At 61.0% G+C, this 11,065-nt stretch overlaps 12 non-coding genes and 1 pseudogene across 12 annotated transcripts; all 13 read right to left on the reverse strand.

Moving 5' to 3' along the window:
- Positions 1–183: 183 nt before the first annotated feature.
- LOC127257611 (5S ribosomal RNA) lies at positions 184–302 on the reverse strand. Its single transcript, XR_007840031.1, has one exon. It is a non-coding gene; the product is annotated as a 5S ribosomal RNA (ribosomal RNA).
- A 764-nt stretch (positions 303–1,066) lies between these two features.
- Positions 1,067–1,185, reverse strand: LOC127257617 (5S ribosomal RNA). The gene has a single exon (XR_007840032.1). It is a non-coding gene; the product is annotated as a 5S ribosomal RNA (ribosomal RNA).
- A 289-nt stretch (positions 1,186–1,474) lies between these two features.
- Positions 1,475–1,597, reverse strand: LOC127257602 (5S ribosomal RNA; annotated as a pseudogene).
- Positions 1,598–2,314: 717 nt separating this feature from the next.
- LOC127257558 (5S ribosomal RNA) lies at positions 2,315–2,433 on the reverse strand. Its single transcript, XR_007840011.1, has one exon. It is a non-coding gene; the product is annotated as a 5S ribosomal RNA (ribosomal RNA).
- Positions 2,434–3,616: 1,183 nt separating this feature from the next.
- Positions 3,617–3,735, reverse strand: LOC127257622 (5S ribosomal RNA). The gene has a single exon (XR_007840033.1). It is a non-coding gene; the product is annotated as a 5S ribosomal RNA (ribosomal RNA).
- Positions 3,736–4,499: 764 nt separating this feature from the next.
- Positions 4,500–4,618, reverse strand: LOC127257626 (5S ribosomal RNA). Its single transcript, XR_007840034.1, has one exon. It is a non-coding gene; the product is annotated as a 5S ribosomal RNA (ribosomal RNA).
- A 763-nt stretch (positions 4,619–5,381) lies between these two features.
- LOC127257632 (5S ribosomal RNA) lies at positions 5,382–5,500 on the reverse strand. Its single transcript, XR_007840035.1, has one exon. It is a non-coding gene; the product is annotated as a 5S ribosomal RNA (ribosomal RNA).
- A 765-nt stretch (positions 5,501–6,265) lies between these two features.
- On the reverse strand, positions 6,266–6,384 carry LOC127257637 (5S ribosomal RNA). The gene has a single exon (XR_007840036.1). It is a non-coding gene; the product is annotated as a 5S ribosomal RNA (ribosomal RNA).
- Positions 6,385–7,148: 764 nt separating this feature from the next.
- Positions 7,149–7,267, reverse strand: LOC127257640 (5S ribosomal RNA). Its single transcript, XR_007840037.1, has one exon. It is a non-coding gene; the product is annotated as a 5S ribosomal RNA (ribosomal RNA).
- Positions 7,268–8,031: 764 nt separating this feature from the next.
- LOC127257642 (5S ribosomal RNA) lies at positions 8,032–8,150 on the reverse strand. Its single transcript, XR_007840038.1, has one exon. It is a non-coding gene; the product is annotated as a 5S ribosomal RNA (ribosomal RNA).
- A 763-nt stretch (positions 8,151–8,913) lies between these two features.
- On the reverse strand, positions 8,914–9,032 carry LOC127257646 (5S ribosomal RNA). Its single transcript, XR_007840039.1, has one exon. It is a non-coding gene; the product is annotated as a 5S ribosomal RNA (ribosomal RNA).
- A 770-nt stretch (positions 9,033–9,802) lies between these two features.
- Positions 9,803–9,920, reverse strand: LOC127257712 (5S ribosomal RNA). Its single transcript, XR_007840067.1, has one exon. It is a non-coding gene; the product is annotated as a 5S ribosomal RNA (ribosomal RNA).
- Positions 9,921–10,679: 759 nt separating this feature from the next.
- LOC127257750 (5S ribosomal RNA) lies at positions 10,680–10,798 on the reverse strand. The gene has a single exon (XR_007840081.1). It is a non-coding gene; the product is annotated as a 5S ribosomal RNA (ribosomal RNA).
- Positions 10,799–11,065: the final 267 nt, after the last annotated feature.

Here is an 11,065-nt window from a genome sequence, read left to right on the forward strand (position 1 = left end):
CCGCGGGGGACTCTCCTTCCGTTGTCCTCACACTTACGGACGGAATTACTGCGCTACGCGGGACCCAGCCCCAGCCGGGTCTCGGCGTCGAGAAATCAAAAGGTTATTCCTACCCTACGGGTAAAATAGGGCCGAGGCGTCTGAAAGTAAGAACAGAACGCTCAAGCCCGGGGGCAAAAAAGAGGGGTGCAACACGAGGACTTCCCAGGGGGTCACCCATCCTAGTACTACTCTCGCCCAAGCACGCTTAACTTCGGAGTTCTGATGGGATCCGGTGCGTTAGTGCTGGTATGATCGCACCCGCTAGGTAATGCGCGCCCAACCTAGTTATGGCGCCTCCCGCGGCCGGCGTTCCATCTCGCCTTCTTTGCGGCGGCCGACGCGCCACGGTAGTACCTCAGGTTCGGCCGCGGGGGACTCTCCCTCCGTTGTCCTCACACGTACGGACGGAATTACTGCGCTACGCGGGACCCAGCCCCAGCCCGGGTCTCGGCGTCGAGAAATCAAAACGTTATAGCCTACCCGACGGGTAAAGTAGGGCCGGGGCGTCTGAAAGTAAGGACAGAACGCTCAAGCCCGGGGGCAAAAAGAGGGGTGCAACACGAGGACTTCCCAGCGGTGCAACACTTACGGACGGAATTACTCTCGAACGCGCTACGTAGGACCCAGCCCCAGCACCGGTCTCGGCGTCGAGAAATCGAAAAGGAATGCCTACCCTACGGGTAAAATAGGGCCGAGAGATGGGATCCGGTGCGTTCGTGCTGGTATGATCGCACCCGCTAGGGAATGCCCGCCCAAGCTAGTTACGCCGCCTCCCACGGCCGGCGTTCCATCTCGTCTTCTTCGCGGCGGCCGACCGCCACGGCAGTACGTCAGGTTCGGCCGCGGGGGACTCTCCTTCCGTTGTCCTCACACTTACGGACGGAATTACTGCGCTACGCGGGACCCAGCCCCAGCCCGGGTCTCGGCGTCGAGAAATCAAAAGGTTATTCCTACCCTACGGGTAAAATAGGGCCGAGGCGTCTGAAAGTAAGAACAGAACGCTCAAGCCCGGGGGCAAAAAAGAGGGGTGCAACACGAGGACTTCCCAGGGGGTCACCCATCCTAGTACTACTCTCGCCCAAGCACGCTTAACTTCGGAGTTCTGATGGGATCCGGTGCGTTAGTGCTGGTATGATCGCACCCGCTAGGTAATGCGCGCCCAACCTAGTTATGGCGCCTCCCGCGGCCGGCGTTCCATCTCGCCTTCTTTGCGGCGGCCGACGCGCCACGGTAGTACCTCAGGTTCGGCCGCGGGGGACTCTCCCTCCGTTGTCCTCACACGTACGGACGGAATTACTGCGCTACGCGGGACCCAGCCCCAGCCCGGGTCTCGGCGTCGAGAAATCAAAACGTTATAGCCTACCCGACGGGTAAAGTAGGGCCGGGGCGTCTGAAAGTAAGGACAGAACGCTCAAGCCCGGGGGCAAAAAAAGGGGTGCAACACGAGGACTTCCCAGCGGTGGTCACCTTCGAAGCTACTACTCTCGCCCAAGCACGGCTTAGAAATCGGAGTTCTGATGGGATCCGGTGCGTTCGTGCTGGTATGATCGCACCCGCTAGGGAATGCCCGCCCAAGCTAGTTACGCCGCCTCCCACGGCCGGCGTTCCATCTCGCTTCTTCGCGGCGGCCGACCGCCACGGCAGTACGTCAGGTTCGGCCGCGGGGGACTCTCCTCCGTTGTCCTCACACTTACGGACGGAATTACTGCGCTACGCGGGACCCAGCCCCAGCCCGGGTCTCGGCGTCGAGAAATCAAAAGGTTATTCCTACCCTACGGGTAAAATAGGGCCGAGGCGTCTGAAAGTAAGAACAGAACGCTCAAGCCCGGGGGCAAAAAGAGGGGTGCAACACGAGGACTTCCAGGGTGAACACACCAGTACTACTCACGCTACTCCCAGCCCAGCACGTCTCGGCGTCGGAAATCGGATGCCTATCGGGTGAGGGCGGATGGGATCCGTGCGTTAGTGCTGGTATGATCGCACCCGCTAGGAATGCGCGCCCAACCTAGTTATGGCGCCTCCCGCGGCCGGCGTTCCATCTCGCCTTCTTTGCGGCGGCCGACGCGCCACGGTAGTACCTCAGGTTCGGCCGCGGGGGACTCTCCCTCCGTTGTCCTCACACGTACGGACGGAATTACTGCGCTACGCGGGACCCAGCCCCAGCCCGGGTCTCGGCGTCGAGAAATCAAAACGTTAGCCTACCCGACGGGTAAAGTAGGGCCGGGGCGTCTGAAAGTAAGGACAGAACGCTCAAGCCCGGGGGCAAAAAAGAGGGGTGCAACACGAGGACTTCCCAGGGGTGCAACCCATCAAGTACTACTCTCGCCCAAGCACGCTTAACTTCGGAATTCTGATGGGATCCGGTGCGTTCGTGCTGGTATGATCGCACCCGCTAGGGAATGCCCGCCCAAGCTAGTTACGCCGCCTCCCACGGCCGGCGTTCCATCTCGTCTTCTTCGCGGCGGCCGACCGCCACGGCAGTACGTCAGGTTCGGCCGCGGGGGACTCTCCTTCCGTTGTCCTCACACTTACGGACGGAATTACTGCGCTACGCGGGACCCAGCCCCAGCCCGGGTCTCGGCGTCGAGAAATCAAAAGGTTATTCCTACCCTACGGGTAAAATAGGGCCGAGGCGTCTGAAAGTAAGAACAGAACGCTCAAGCCCGGGGGCAAAAAGAGGGGTGCAACACGAGGACTTCCCAGGGTGCACACCCATCTCTACGCTACTAACCCGCCCAAGCACGCTTCGAAATCGGAGCCTTCGGTATCCGAGATGGGATCCGGTGCGTTAGTGCTGGTATGATCGCACCCGCTAGGTAATGCGCGCCCAACCTAGTTATGGCGCCTCCCGCGGCCGGCGTTCCATCTCGCCTTCTTTGCGGCGGCCGACGCGCCACGGTAGTACCTCAGGTTCGGCCGCGGGGGACTCTCCCTCCGTTGTCCTCACACGTACGGACGGAATTACTGCGCTACGCGGGACCCAGCCCCAGCCCGGGTCTCGGCGTCGAGAAATCAAAACGTTATAGCCTACCCGACGGGTAAAGTAGGGCCGGGGCGTCTGAAAGTAAGGACAGAACGCTCAAGCCCGGGGCAAAAAGAGGGGTGCAACACGAGGACTTCCCAGCGGTGCAACACTTACGGACGGAATTACTCTCGAACGCGCTACGTAGGACCCAGCCCCAGCACCGGTCTCGGCGTCGAGAAATCGAAAAGGAATGCCTACCCTACGGGTAAAATAGGGCCGAGAGATGGGATCCGGTGCGTTCGTGCTGGTATGATCGCACCCGCTAGGGAATGCCCGCCCAAGCTAGTTACGCCGCCTCCCACGGCCGGCGTTCCATCTCGTCTTCTTCGCGGCGGCCGACCGCCACGGCAGTACGTCAGGTTCGGCCGCGGGGGACTCTCCTTCCGTTGTCCTCACACTTACGGACGGAATTACTGCGCTACGCGGGACCCAGCCCCAGCCCGGGTCTCGGCGTCGAGAAATCAAAAGGTTATTCCTACCCTACGGGTAAAATAGGGCCGAGGCGTCTGAAAGTAAGAACAGAACGCTCAAGCCCGGGGGCAAAAAAGAGGGGTGCAACACGAGGACTTCCCAGGGGGTCACCCATCCTAGTACTACTCTCGCCCAAGCACGCTTAACTTCGGAGTTCTGATGGGATCCGGTGCGTTAGTGCTGGTATGATCGCACCCGCTAGGTAATGCGCGCCCAACCTAGTTATGGCGCCTCCCGCGGCCGGCGTTCCATCTCGCCTTCTTTGCGGCGGCCGACGCGCCACGGTAGTACCTCAGGTTCGGCCGCGGGGGACTCTCCCTCCGTTGTCCTCACACGTACGGACGGAATTACTGCGCTACGCGGGACCCAGCCCCAGCCCGGGTCTCGGCGTCGAGAAATCAAAACGTTATAGCCTACCCGACGGGTAAAGTAGGGCCGGGGCGTCTGAAAGTAAGGACAGAACGCTCAAGCCCGGGGGCAAAAAGAGGGGTGCAACACGAGGACTTCCCAGCGGTGCAACACTTACGGACGGAATTACTCTCGAACGCGCTACGTAGGACCCAGCCCCAGCACCGGTCTCGGCGTCGAGAAATCGAAAAGGAATGCCTACCCTACGGGTAAAATAGGGCCGAGAGATGGGATCCGGTGCGTTCGTGCTGGTATGATCGCACCCGCTAGGGAATGCCCGCCCAAGCTAGTTACGCCGCCTCCCACGGCCGGCGTTCCATCTCGTCTTCTTCGCGGCGGCCGACCGCCACGGCAGTACGTCAGGTTCGGCCGCGGGGGACTCTCCTTCCGTTGTCCTCACACTTACGGACGGAATTACTGCGCTACGCGGGACCCAGCCCCAGCCCGGGTCTCGGCGTCGAGAAATCAAAAGGTTATTCCTACCCTACGGGTAAAATAGGGCCGAGGCGTCTGAAAGTAAGAACAGAACGCTCAAGCCCGGGGGCAAAAAAGAGGGGTGCAACACGAGGACTTCCCAGGGGGTCACCCATCCTAGTACTACTCTCGCCCAAGCACGCTTAACTTCGGAGTTCTGATGGGATCCGGTGCGTTAGTGCTGGTATGATCGCACCCGCTAGGTAATGCGCGCCCAACCTAGTTATGGCGCCTCCCGCGGCCGGCGTTCCATCTCGCCTTCTTTGCGGCGGCCGACGCGCCACGGTAGTACCTCAGGTTCGGCCGCGGGGGACTCTCCCTCCGTTGTCCTCACACGTACGGACGGAATTACTGCGCTACGCGGGACCCAGCCCCAGCCCGGGTCTCGGCGTCGAGAAATCAAAACGTTATAGCCTACCCGACGGGTAAAGTAGGGCCGGGGCGTCTGAAAGTAAGGACAGAACGCTCAAGCCCGGGGGCAAAAAGAGGGGTGCAACACGAGGACTTCCCAGCGGTGCAACACTTACGGACGGAATTACTCTCGAACGCGCTACGTAGGACCCAGCCCCAGCACCGGTCTCGGCGTCGAGAAATCGAAAAGGAATGCCTACCCTACGGGTAAAATAGGGCCGAGAGATGGGATCCGGTGCGTTCGTGCTGGTATGATCGCACCCGCTAGGGAATGCCCGCCCAAGCTAGTTACGCCGCCTCCCACGGCCGGCGTTCCATCTCGTCTTCTTCGCGGCGGCCGACCGCCACGGCAGTACGTCAGGTTCGGCCGCGGGGGACTCTCCTTCCGTTGTCCTCACACTTACGGACGGAATTACTGCGCTACGCGGGACCCAGCCCCAGCCGGGTCTCGGCGTCGAGAAATCAAAAGGTTATTCCTACCCTACGGGTAAAATAGGGCCGAGGCGTCTGAAAGTAAGAACAGAACGCTCAAGCCCGGGGGCAAAAAAGAGGGGTGCAACACGAGGACTTCCCAGGGGGTCACCCATCCTAGTACTACTCTCGCCCAAGCACGCTTAACTTCGGAGTTCTGATGGGATCCGGTGCGTTAGTGCTGGTATGATCGCACCCGCTAGGTAATGCGCGCCCAACCTAGTTATGGCGCCTCCCGCGGCCGGCGTTCCATCTCGCCTTCTTTGCGGCGGCCGACGCGCCACGGTAGTACCTCAGGTTCGGCCGCGGGGGACTCTCCCTCCGTTGTCCTCACACGTACGGACGGAATTACTGCGCTACGCGGGACCCAGCCCCAGCCCGGGTCTCGGCGTCGAGAAATCAAAACGTTATAGCCTACCCGACGGGTAAAGTAGGGCCGGGGCGTCTGAAAGTAAGGACAGAACGCTCAAGCCCGGGGCGCAAAAAGAGGGGTGCAACACGAGGACTTCCCAGCGGTGCAACACTTACGGACGGAATTACTCTCGAACGCGCTACGTAGGACCCAGCCCCAGCACCGGTCTCGGCGTCGAGAAATCGAAAAGGAATGCCTACCCTACGGGTAAAATAGGGCCGAGAGATGGGATCCGGTGCGTTCGTGCTGGTATGATCGCACCCGCTAGGGAATGCCCGCCCAAGCTAGTTACGCCGCCTCCCACGGCCGGCGTTCCATCTCGTCTTCTTCGCGGCGGCCGACCGCCACGGCAGTACGTCAGGTTCGGCCGCGGGGGACTCTCCTTCCGTTGTCCTCACACTTACGGACGGAATTACTGCGCTACGCGGGACCCAGCCCCAGCCCGGGTCTCGGCGTCGAGAAATCAAAAGGTTATTCCTACCCTACGGGTAAAATAGGGCCGAGGCGTCTGAAAGTAAGAACATAACGCTCAAGCCCGGGGGCAAAAAAGAGGGGTGCAACACGAGGACTTCCCAGGGGGTCACCCATCCTAGTACTACTCTCGCCCAAGCACGCTTAACTTCGGAGTTCTGATGGGATCCGGTGCGTTAGTGCTGGTATGATCGCACCCGCTAGGTAATGCGCGCCCAACCTAGTTATGGCGCCTCCCGCGGCCGGCGTTCCATCTCGCCTTCTTTGCGGCGGCCGACGCGCCACGGTAGTACCTCAGGTTCGGCCGCGGGGGACTCTCCCTCCGTTGTCCTCACACGTACGGACGGAATTACTGCGCTACGCGGGACCCAGCCCCAGCCCGGGTCTCGGCGTCGAGAAATCAAAACGTTATAGCCTACCCGACGGGTAAAGTAGGGCCGGGGCGTCTGAAAGTAAGGACAGAACGCTCAAGCCCGGGGGCAAAAAGAGGGGTGCAACACGAGGACTTCCCAGCGGTGCAACACTTACGGACGGAATTACTCTCGAACGCGCTACGTAGGACCCAGCCCCAGCACCGGTCTCGGCGTCGAGAAATCGAAAAGGAATGCCTACCCTACGGGTAAAATAGGGCCGAGAGATGGGATCCGGTGCGTTCGTGCTGGTATGATCGCACCCGCTAGGGAATGCCCGCCCAAGCTAGTTACGCCGCCTCCCACGGCCGGCGTTCCATCTCGTCTTCTTCGCGGCGGCCGACCGCCACGGCAGTACGTCAGGTTCGGCCGCGGGGGACTCTCCTTCCGTTGTCCTCACACTTACGGACGGAATTACTGCGCTACGCGGGACCCAGCCCCAGCCCGGGTCTCGGCGTCGAGAAATCAAAAGGTTATTCCTACCCTACGGGTAAAATAGGGCCGAGGCGTCTGAAAGTAAGAACAGAACGCTCAAGCCCGGGGGCAAAAAAGAGGGGTGCAACACGAGGACTTCCCAGGGGGTCACCCATCCTAGTACTACTCTCGCCCAAGCACGCTTAACTTCGGAGTTCTGATGGGATCCGGTGCGTTAGTGCTGGTATGATCGCACCCGCTAGGTAATGCGCGCCCAACCTAGTTATGGCGCCTCCCGCGGCCGGCGTTCCATCTCGCCTTCTTTGCGGCGGCCGACGCGCCACGGTAGTACCTCAGGTTCGGCCGCGGGGGACTCTCCCTCCGTTGTCCTCACACGTACGGACGGAATTACTGCGCTACGCGGGACCCAGCCCCAGCCCGGGTCTCGGCGTCGAGAAATCAAAACGTTATAGCCTACCCGACGGGTAAAGTAGGGCCGGGGCGTCTGAAAGTAAGGACAGAACGCTCAAGCCCGGGGGCAAAAAGAGGGGTGCAACACGAGGACTTCCCAGCGGTGCAACACTTACGGACGGAATTACTCTCGAACGCGCTACGTAGGACCCAGCCCCAGCACCGGTCTCGGCGTCGAGAAATCGAAAAGGAATGCCTACCCTACGGGTAAAATAGGGCCGAGAGATGGGATCCGGTGCGTTCGTGCTGGTATGATCGCACCCGCTAGGGAATGCCCGCCCAAGCTAGTTACGCCGCCTCCCACGGCCGGCGTTCCATCTCGTCTTCTTCGCGGCGGCCGACCGCCACGGCAGTACGTCAGGTTCGGCCGCGGGGGACTCTCCTTCCGTTGTCCTCACACTTACGGACGGAATTACTGCGCTACGCGGGACCCAGCCCCAGCCCGGGTCTCGGCGTCGAGAAATCAAAAGGTTATTCCTACCCTACGGGTAAAATAGGGCCGAGGCGTCTGAAAGTAAGAACAGAACGCTCAAGCCCGGGGGCAAAAAAGAGGGGTGCAACACGAGGACTTCCCAGGGGGTCACCCATCCTAGTACTACTCTCGCCCAAGCACGCTTAACTTCGGAGTTCTGATGGGATCCGGTGCGTTAGTGCTGGTATGATCGCACCCGCTAGGTAATGCGCGCCCAACCTAGTTATGGCGCCTCCCGCGGCCGGCGTTCCATCTCGCCTTCTTTGCGGCGGCCGACGCGCCACGGTAGTACCTCAGGTTCGGCCGCGGGGGACTCTCCCTCCGTTGTCCTCACACGTACGGACGGAATTACTGCGCTACGCGGGACCCAGCCCCAGCCCGGGTCTCGGCGTCGAGAAATCAAAACGTTATAGCCTACCCGACGGGTAAAGTAGGGCGGGGCGTCTGAAAGTAAGGACAGAACGCTCAAGCCCGGGGGCAAAAAGAGGGGTGCAACACGAGGACTTCCCAGCGGTGCAACACTTACGGACGGAATTACTCTCGAACGCGCTACGTAGGACCCAGCCCCAGCACCGGTCTCGGCGTCGAGAAATCGAAAAGGAATGCCTACCCTACGGGTAAAATAGGGCCGAGAGATGGGATCCGGTGCGTTCGTGCTGGTATGATCGCACCCGCTAGGGAATGCCCGCCCAAGCTAGTTACGCCGCCTCCCACGGCCGGCGTTCCATCTCGTCTTCTTCGCGGCGGCCGACCGCCACGGCAGTACGTCAGGTTCGGCCGCGGGGGACTCTCCTTCCGTTGTCCTCACACTTACGGACGGAATTACTGCGCTACGCGGGACCCAGCCCCAGCCCGGGTCTCGGCGTCGAGAAATCAAAAGGTTATTCCTACCCTACGGGTAAAATAGGGCCGAGGCGTCTGAAAGTAAGAACATAACGCTCAAGCCCGGGGGCAAAAAAGAGGGGTGCAACACGAGGACTTCCCAGGGGGTCACCCATCCTAGTACTACTCTCGCCCAAGCACGCTTAACTTCGGAGTTCTGATGGGATCCGGTGCGTTAGTGCTGGTATGATCGCACCCGCTAGGTAATGCGCGCCCAACCTAGTTATGGCGCCTCCCGCGGCCGGCGTTCCATCTCGCCTTCTTTGCGGCGGCCGACGCGCCACGGTAGTACCTCAGGTTCGGCCGCGGGGGACTCTCCCTCCGTTGTCCTCACACGTACGGACGGAATTACTGCGCTACGCGGGACCCAGCCCCAGCCCGGGTCTCGGCGTCGAGAAATCAAAACGTTATAGCCTACCCGACGGGTAAAGTAGGGCCGGGGCGTCTGAAAGTAAGGACAGAACGCTCAAGCCCGGGGGCAAAAAGAGGGGTGCAACACGAGGACTTCCCAGCGGTGCAACACTTACGGACGGAATTACTCTCGAACGCGCTACGTAGGACCCAGCCCCAGCACCGGTCTCGGCGTCGAGAAATCGAAAAGGAATGCCTACCCTACGGGTAAAATAGGGCCGAGAGATGGGATCCGGTGCGTTCGTGCTGGTATGATCGCACCCGCTAGGGAATGCCCGCCCAAGCTAGTTACGCCGCCTCCCACGGCCGGCGTTCCATCTCGTCTTCTTCGCGGCGGCCGACCGCCACGGCAGTACGTCAGGTTCGGCCGCGGGGACTCTCCTTCCGTTGTCCTCACACTTACGGACGGAATTACTGCGCTACGCGGGACCCAGCCCCAGCCGGGTCTCGGCGTCGAGAAATCAAAAGGTTATTCCTACCCTACGGGTAAAATAGGGCCGAGGCGCTGGTCTGAAAGTAAGAAACATAACGCTCAAGCCCGGGGGGCAAAAAAGAGGGGGGTGCAACACGAGGACTTCCCAGGGGGTCACCCATCCTAGTACTACTCTCGCCCAAGCACGCTTAACTTCGGAGTTCTGATGGGATCGGTGCGTTAGTGCTGGTATGATCGCACCCGCTAGGTAATGCGCGCCCAACCTAGTTATGGCGCCTCCCGCGGCCGGCGTTCCATCTCGCCTTCTTTGCGGCGGCCGACGCGCCACGGTAGTACCTCAGGTTCGGCCGCGGGGGACTCTCCCTCCGTTGTCCTCACACGTACGGACGGAATTACTGCGCTACGCGGGACCCAGCCCCAGCCCGGGTCTCGGCGTCGAGAAATCAAAACGTTATAGCCTACCCGACGGGTAAAGTAGGGCCGGGGCGTCTGAAAGTAAGGACAGAACGCTCAAGCCCGGGGGCAAAAAGAGGGGTGCAACACGAGGACTTCCCAGCGGTGCAACACTTACGGACGGAATTACTCTCGAACGCGCTACGTAGGACCCAGCCCCAGCACCGGTCTCGGCGTCGAGAAATCGAAAAGGAATGCCTACCCTACGGGTAAAATAGGGCCGAGAGATGGGATCCGGTGCGTTCGTGCTGGTATGATCGCACCGCTAGGGAATGCCGCCCAAGCTAGTTACGCCGCCTCCCACGGCCGGCGTTCCATCTCGTCTTCTTCGCGGCGGCGACCGACCACGGCAGTACGTCAGGTTCGGCCGCGGGGGACTCTCCTTCGTTGTCCTCACATACGGACGGAATTACTGCGCTACGCGGGACCAGCCCCAGCCCGGGTCTCGGCGTCGAGAGAAATCAAAAGGTTATTCCTACCCTACGGGTAAATAGGGCCGAGGCGTCTGAAAGTAAGAACAGAACGCTCAAGCCGGGGGCAAAAAGAGGGGTTGACAACACGAGGACTTCCCAGGGGGTCACCCATCCTAGTACTACTCTCGCCCAAGCACGCTTAACTTCGGAGTTCTGATGGGATCCGGTGCGTTAGTGCTGGTATGATCGCACCCGCTAGGTAATGCGCGCCCAACCTAGTTATGGCGCCTCCCGCGGCCGGCGTTCCATCTCGCCTCTTTTGCGGCGGCCGACCGCGCCACGGTAGTACCTCAGGTTCGGCCGCGGGGGACTCTCCCTCCGTTGTCCTCACACGTACGGACGGAATTACTGCGCTACGCGGGACCCACAGCCCAGCCCGGGTCTCGGCGTCGAAAATCAAAACGTTATCGACTACCCGAACGGGTAAAGTAGGGCGGGGCGTCTGAAAGTAAGGACAGAAC

Source organism: Andrographis paniculata, unplaced genomic scaffold (genome assembly GCF_009805555.1).
Source record: "Andrographis paniculata isolate CXL003 unplaced genomic scaffold, ASM980555v1 Contig145END, whole genome shotgun sequence".
Lineage (NCBI taxonomy): Eukaryota > Viridiplantae > Streptophyta > Magnoliopsida > Lamiales > Acanthaceae > Andrographis > Andrographis paniculata.